The sequence below is a fragment of the Podarcis cretensis genome, assembly GCF_951804945.1.
Source record: "Podarcis cretensis genome assembly, chromosome: 7".
Lineage (NCBI taxonomy): Eukaryota > Metazoa > Chordata > Lepidosauria > Squamata > Lacertidae > Podarcis > Podarcis cretensis.
The window spans coordinates 52,433,207-52,439,223 of record NC_137176.1 but is presented as its reverse complement, the minus strand read 5'-3'; the positions used below and the strand labels follow the sequence as shown (position 1 = coordinate 52,439,223).

Genomic DNA, 6,017 nt, shown 5'->3' with positions numbered 1-6,017 from the left:
GCTGCTTGGCTGATGCCAATGCCAAATATGGACTGAGCATTCCAGCTCTTGACTTAAGCAACTTGTTGGGGGTGGGGGTGGAATTAGGTAAGTCAGTCAAAGGAGGAGAAGGGGGGGGGAGGAATAAAAACACACACCAAACACTCGCCGCACACAATAGCTGGAAAGTGGGAGTGGAGTGGCGTTTTCCTCTGTCAGTGGATCAATGTGTTCTTTAAGCACTTCCATCCTGTCAAGTCCCCTCGCACAGTCTCCACCTGCTAGCTGGCTGGCTCTGGAGGGAGCGTTGACCTGGCCACTCCCTCGTTCTGCTGGCGCCAGCGGCTTGATGGGCCTTGCACTTTGATTATTTGTGTTAACAGCTAATTTAGCACCGTGGACACGTGTGCCAGAGCTGCCTCCACTTCCTCCAGCCTTCCAACAAATGAGACTTTTATGAGATGCCTTTCACAGCTCTCCTGCCTCCTCTGGTTTGATTCCACTCCACCCCCCACCCCCGCTCTGCCGCCACTGCCACCCCCACCCTCCCTTCAGTCGCGGCTGTAATCTTTTCTACATCTTGCAGGAAAAGAGCTATTTCTGGCAGCTCTCTCTCTTAACACTCACCCCGGTCAAACTGATTTAATGGAGATTTATAGATGCAGGGCTAACACAGCTCTGAGGCACTTTCCCAAAAGGTTGTGCCAACGTTATGTATGGAATGTATTTTTATGTTTGGTGTCGGAGTTACACCATTGGCTTATTAGTGCAGCATAGTATGGAGGTTTGTTTAGCTTTCTTTTTCAAGAATGCCAGCAAAGCCTTGTGACACAGGCCCATTCACAGTCTGCCTCATCCTTGCTGCTTGAGGCGAAAAACAAGATGGCACTCACCCCACCCCTACCCTCACCCATTCACATACAGAAGGTGGCCAGATTGGCAGTTGGATTTTACCTCGGCACAGACAACAGGACAGTATTCTCCAGGGCAGCTGAGGCCATGGGCAGGAAACATTAGGCAGGGCAAGCATTGTGGCCCATACAGTTCTTCCCTCCTTCCAAAAAACAACAACAGCCACCACATGGCTACCCCTCATGCCCAGCAAGCTACCTGAGGCCACTGCCTCACTCTGTCTCATGGGTGGGTTGGCCCCGCATCCTAGCTGGCAGAATGGCAAAACTGATGCAGAAAAGCAGGCCTAGGTTCACAAAAACTAAGTCTGTTCAGTGCTCTGTGTTAAAACAACACTGGTCATCAGCAATGCAAGTTCTTTGCCTCAAATCTTCCCTTGGCTTGGGACTCCAGATGCAAACTCCACTCCAACAACTGGGGGCAACAGAACAAAGCATCCCATACAGCTAAGCAACTACTGCAGCTGTCTCCCATACCTCCATGTCACCCCATGCACTATACGTGGTATGTCTTATCTGAACTTGATTCCTCTAAATCAGACATAGGCAAACTCCCATCACCCCTAGCTAACAGGACAAGTGGTCAGGGATGATGGGAATTGTAGTCTCAAAACATCTGAAGGGCCGAGTTTGCCTATGCCTGCTCTAAAGCTCTTTCCCTTCCCACACCCCAACAGCGGGGATCATTGTGGAGGTATTTATCTTCACAAGCAAGTAAACCCTCTGTTGGTAAAGGCCAGGCACTTGGTTCCAGTCTTTGCTTACCAAACATTCGTGAAAGTTGATTTTATTTTATTTTTGCTTTGCAGGATCACAGCCACTTTTGGGGTGAGGTTGAGGTGAAAGCAGTGGCTCTGCAACCTGGTGGCACCCCTCTGCCTTCTTCCCCACAAGCATCTATTGTGCAGCCAGGTTCAGCCACCTATTGTGTGCCAGCTGCTATCTATTGTTTGTTCTACTCTCCCCAGGTACAGGATGCATCCCACATGCTTTTCCATGCAGCCTAGAGGAGGCGGCCCAAGCCATGACCAGCAGCAGTGACCAAGATGTTCCTGGCAGTTCCTTCATTAATTTATTATATTTAATATATTCCACCATTCCTCCAAGCAGCTCAAGGCAGCATATACAGTTCTCCCCCTCCCCATTTTATCCTCACAACAATCCTGTGAGGTAGGTTAGGCTGAGAGATTATGAGTGCCCCTAGGTAGGTCACCCAGTGAGCTTCATAGCTGAGTAGGGAATCGAACCCTGTTCTCCCAGGTCCAACACTTTATCTCCAACACCACACTGGCTGTTAATCTACTTGGTCCAGGCCATCTGCTGTACCCTTTCATGCTATGGCAGACAGTTATTTTTTTAAGGTGTTCCTAGGATAGAGCTGGTGGAAGGCTGCTGCTCTGACTGTGCGTCTGTGGTTGCACCTCCTCTTGGCTGCTCGTAAAAAGAGTATTTTCCTCTCTGGGTGGATCTTGAACCTTCTTGCTATGTACTATTGTCAGGGACTGGTTGGATGCAGAGGAATGCTGGGAGGAACCAGCTAGGGAACCAAGCAAAAAAGGCTCAGAACCCAGAGATGGGTGGTGGGGTGAAAATGAGTGGTCAGAGGGAGAAGACTGGGAGGAGGTGTTGGAAGCTAAAGAGGGTTTAGTGAGCAGAGAGAGTCTGTGGCAGAGAGGAAAGGAGGGAGGTCAAGAGGCAGAGAGGAGTCCACCTGGTAAAGAGACTTGGGTGTCTCCCCCTCCTGTTGTGATAAGGTCCCCTCCACCCAGGTCTCCCAGAACCAGAGGAAGCATAAAGTGGAAGGAGAAAAGACAAGCGTGCAGGTGCAGTCTCAGATTGCTTGGGAGAAACCCTGAAGAGGAGGGGACAGCTATAGGGAAGCAGTGACCTTCATTCTCCACAGCTTCTTCATAGGGGCAAGACCTACCAAAGAAGAGTTGCTAGGCTTATTAGGCCTGACACTCCAGTGCAAATCCTGTTGTTGTTGTTGTTGCCTGACACTCCAGTGCAAATCCTGTTGTTGTTGTTGTTGTTGTTGTTGTTGTTGTTGTTTAATAAAGAGTTAATTCCACTTACGTGTGGTTTACTGCTGTCTTGCTCACTCCTGAAAACTGCCTAGAAGCAGGCAGAATCCAGAGAGCCAGAGCCATGCTTGACTTCTGCTGGAATTCAAGGCTGTGGCTGTGGGAGAAGCAAAACCTTCTTGGGGTGTTAATGCTGTGAGCACTTCCATTGTAGGCTCTGATGGATAAACCATATATCATAAAGACACCTCAGTCTCCACTGTCCCTCATTCTGAGGAAACCGAACCCTGGGTAAGCACATGGAACCCGTGAAATTTCTCATATCTCAGATTGTGGTGGTGTGCAACAGTATTTTCTGGTTGTGTGTTGTTCCTCACCCACCCACCGCCATGCTCCTTGGCTGAGGAAGATACAACAGCTGTTCCACTCTGGGGTTGTAACATTCAGGGTTTTTCTTTTTTGTGGTGATGCATTCAGAGACACTGTTCTTTACCCTACAGCCTATGGCCTGAAGGGGCTCACCCTCAGCATGGATGTAACAATCAGCTGTCAGGCATCAGCTCAGTGTAAGGTCCCTGGCAAGGATCCTGCATAAGAAAACAGAATGAATACCCATCCATGTCCAGGAGGATCAGGAGGTAAGGAGAAGGAGCTGCCCCCCACCACCAGGCAAAATGTTAGGAATAAAGAAATCAGACTGAGTAAAGCAAGTAGCAGGCAGAAAAAACAGTGCCTAATGCTTAGCTTAGCCCCCTTCGAGTGACTGTTCTGTGATGTGGAAGAGCCTTTGGAAGAAATAAGACACATGGCTGTGGGTAAAATGGGGGAGGAGGAGGAGGAATTAGAAACTGTAATTCAATCTAATATTTGAGGCTTGGCAAGTGCACCTATGGGATTTCATGAAAAATCCTGAATCTTTTTCATTTTTGAGCAATTAACCAGATCCCCAGTATTGCTGGCTCCAGTGAGCCGCTTAGCTCTCTGTTTTATTACCCATTTCCTTTCCCCTTTTGCCAGCATGAGCTCCCATCCTCCAACTTGAAAAGGAAAAGTACAAATCCCAGGCTGCTAAGGTGCCACAAAGGGGCCACCACAGACAAGTGCCAGGCAAGTGCATTGCAGAGCTAATGCAGAGCACACGTCAATGAGGCTCACATTTGGATCCAAATGCTGTTGTGTGGAGCCATTTATGTGTGGCATAATTAAAAACATCCCACAGTAATTTAATAGATCCCACCAAGTACAGACATAAAGTCTAGCTTGCTTTCCCCCCTCCTGCTTTCCCCTTCTGCAGATTTAACTCTTAGAGAAAAAGAGCTGCAGAGAAAATAGAGGAAACTTGAGGTTCTCACTGGAGATACAGACAACTCTTTTGTTCATATTCTTTTTATTTCAGGAGAGAGAGAGAGAGAACAAATGGCTTTCGGAGAACGGGGTGTGTATAAATAGCGATCACATTTAAATTGCTCTTAAGCCCCCCAAGCAACAATGGTAGGAAATGATTCTTCGGGTTTGCACAGTGCATTGTTTGTGGTTACATGGAAAGATTAATGATCTGTGAAGCATGTGCTTGCCTATTCTACAGAAAATCTGTGCAGTGTGTTTCCTTTTCTATGTCTTTCAGCATGCATGGATTGCTGTCCTTATTCATATTTTGTGAGAGCTGCTAGAGTTTACAAGTCAAAAGCCTATGCTACACTATAACTTTCAAGCACATTTTCTCCCTCCCTGGGAAGTGTAGTTTGTTAATGGATGCTGGGAATTGACACTCCATGAGGGGTAAACTACAGTTCCCAGGATTCTTGGAGAGGCATCTTTAAATGCACTTTAAAGGTAAAGAGCAAATGCAGCCAAAGTCTCCAGTTCAAAGCCCAGTTCATTGGGTGAACTTAAGCATCTGCTCTCTAGTAGGCAATGTGAAGTAAAGAGACTCAGCCCGCCTTGCATGGTGGTTGTAAAGATTGCTGGCAACACAGTCTTTGAACACTTATGGAACATCCATTAATAAACTTTATTTAACACTTCATCCTGTCACTGAAATAGCCCCCATTCATATCAGAAAAGCTGCCCCAAGAACAAGAAATAGTCATTATTAATGCTATTATAATTCATTCATTCATTCATTCATTCATTCATTCATTCTAAGGTCCCATGGCAAGTCACAACATTAAAACACAATATTAAAAACAGTTCATAACAATTTGCATGGGAATCTTGCCCATTAATATGCTTCACTTCTAATGTTATTACAGTCCTAACCATGTGATGTAAACCCCTGGTTTGTCTAAGGACTGACCACAATATGAGTTTCCCTGACTGAAAAGTGCTGAGTCAAGTCAACAAGAGCAGAAGCGAGAGATATGCCTTTTTCAACAACAAAAATAAAACAATCAAATTTTGGACTGAATAAGAAATCCAGTCTTGGCCCCTTGAGCCTTGTCAGTTGCTTATATTCCATTGACTTTGGGCTCTGAGTCCAATACCCCCTCCTCTCTCACAGATCGGATTACCTGCCAGTTTAGGAAATTGCCTTACTGCCTGTTTTTTTTTTTAAAGAGTAAATGGTACTCTCCCCCACCAAGATCATGAGCAACCCACAGAGGGAGAGAGCTAAGAAAATAATAGCTGGAGGTTTCCCCCCAATAAATTCACATTTCACTGGCATGGTTATGTTCCAGAACTGAATTTCATTATCTGCCTCTGTGAATGAAATGGAAAATGCTGCTGTGCAGGAATAGGGTCATAACCTCGGACATACAGTTCAGCCCCCTAGTGGTGTTGGCCACTTCTGGGCAACCTGTATATTGAGTATTGATTTGGATTTGTTCGCAGGGAGGATATACAGTGCTGCATCAAGCAAGTGTTATCTCCACACCTTCCAGAGCATTTCCCCATCTTTCTCCTTATCACAAAAGTCTCCTGTTATAAGAATTCTAAGGTCCCAAATATAAAATAAACGTTCATAAATGTACAAGGCACACACACATAAGTATATAAACCACGTGTCTGAAATAGTACAGGAGAGCAATCCTGAAGTCATTTTGACTCTCCCAAACTGACCTCAAATATTTCACTGCAAGGAGGTGAGGAGGTGGAGTAGAGG

At 46.2% G+C, this 6,017-nt stretch overlaps 1 long non-coding RNA gene across 1 annotated transcript; it reads left to right on the top strand.

Annotated features, from left to right (window-relative positions):
- The first annotated feature begins 560 nt into the window (after positions 1-560).
- LOC307219840 lies at positions 561-4,471 on the top strand. Its single transcript, XR_013840594.1, has 4 exons — positions 561-677; positions 1,700-1,858; positions 3,415-3,552; positions 4,311-4,471. It is a non-coding gene; the product is annotated as an uncharacterized lncRNA (long non-coding RNA).
- The last annotated feature ends 1,546 nt before the right edge of the window (positions 4,472-6,017 follow it).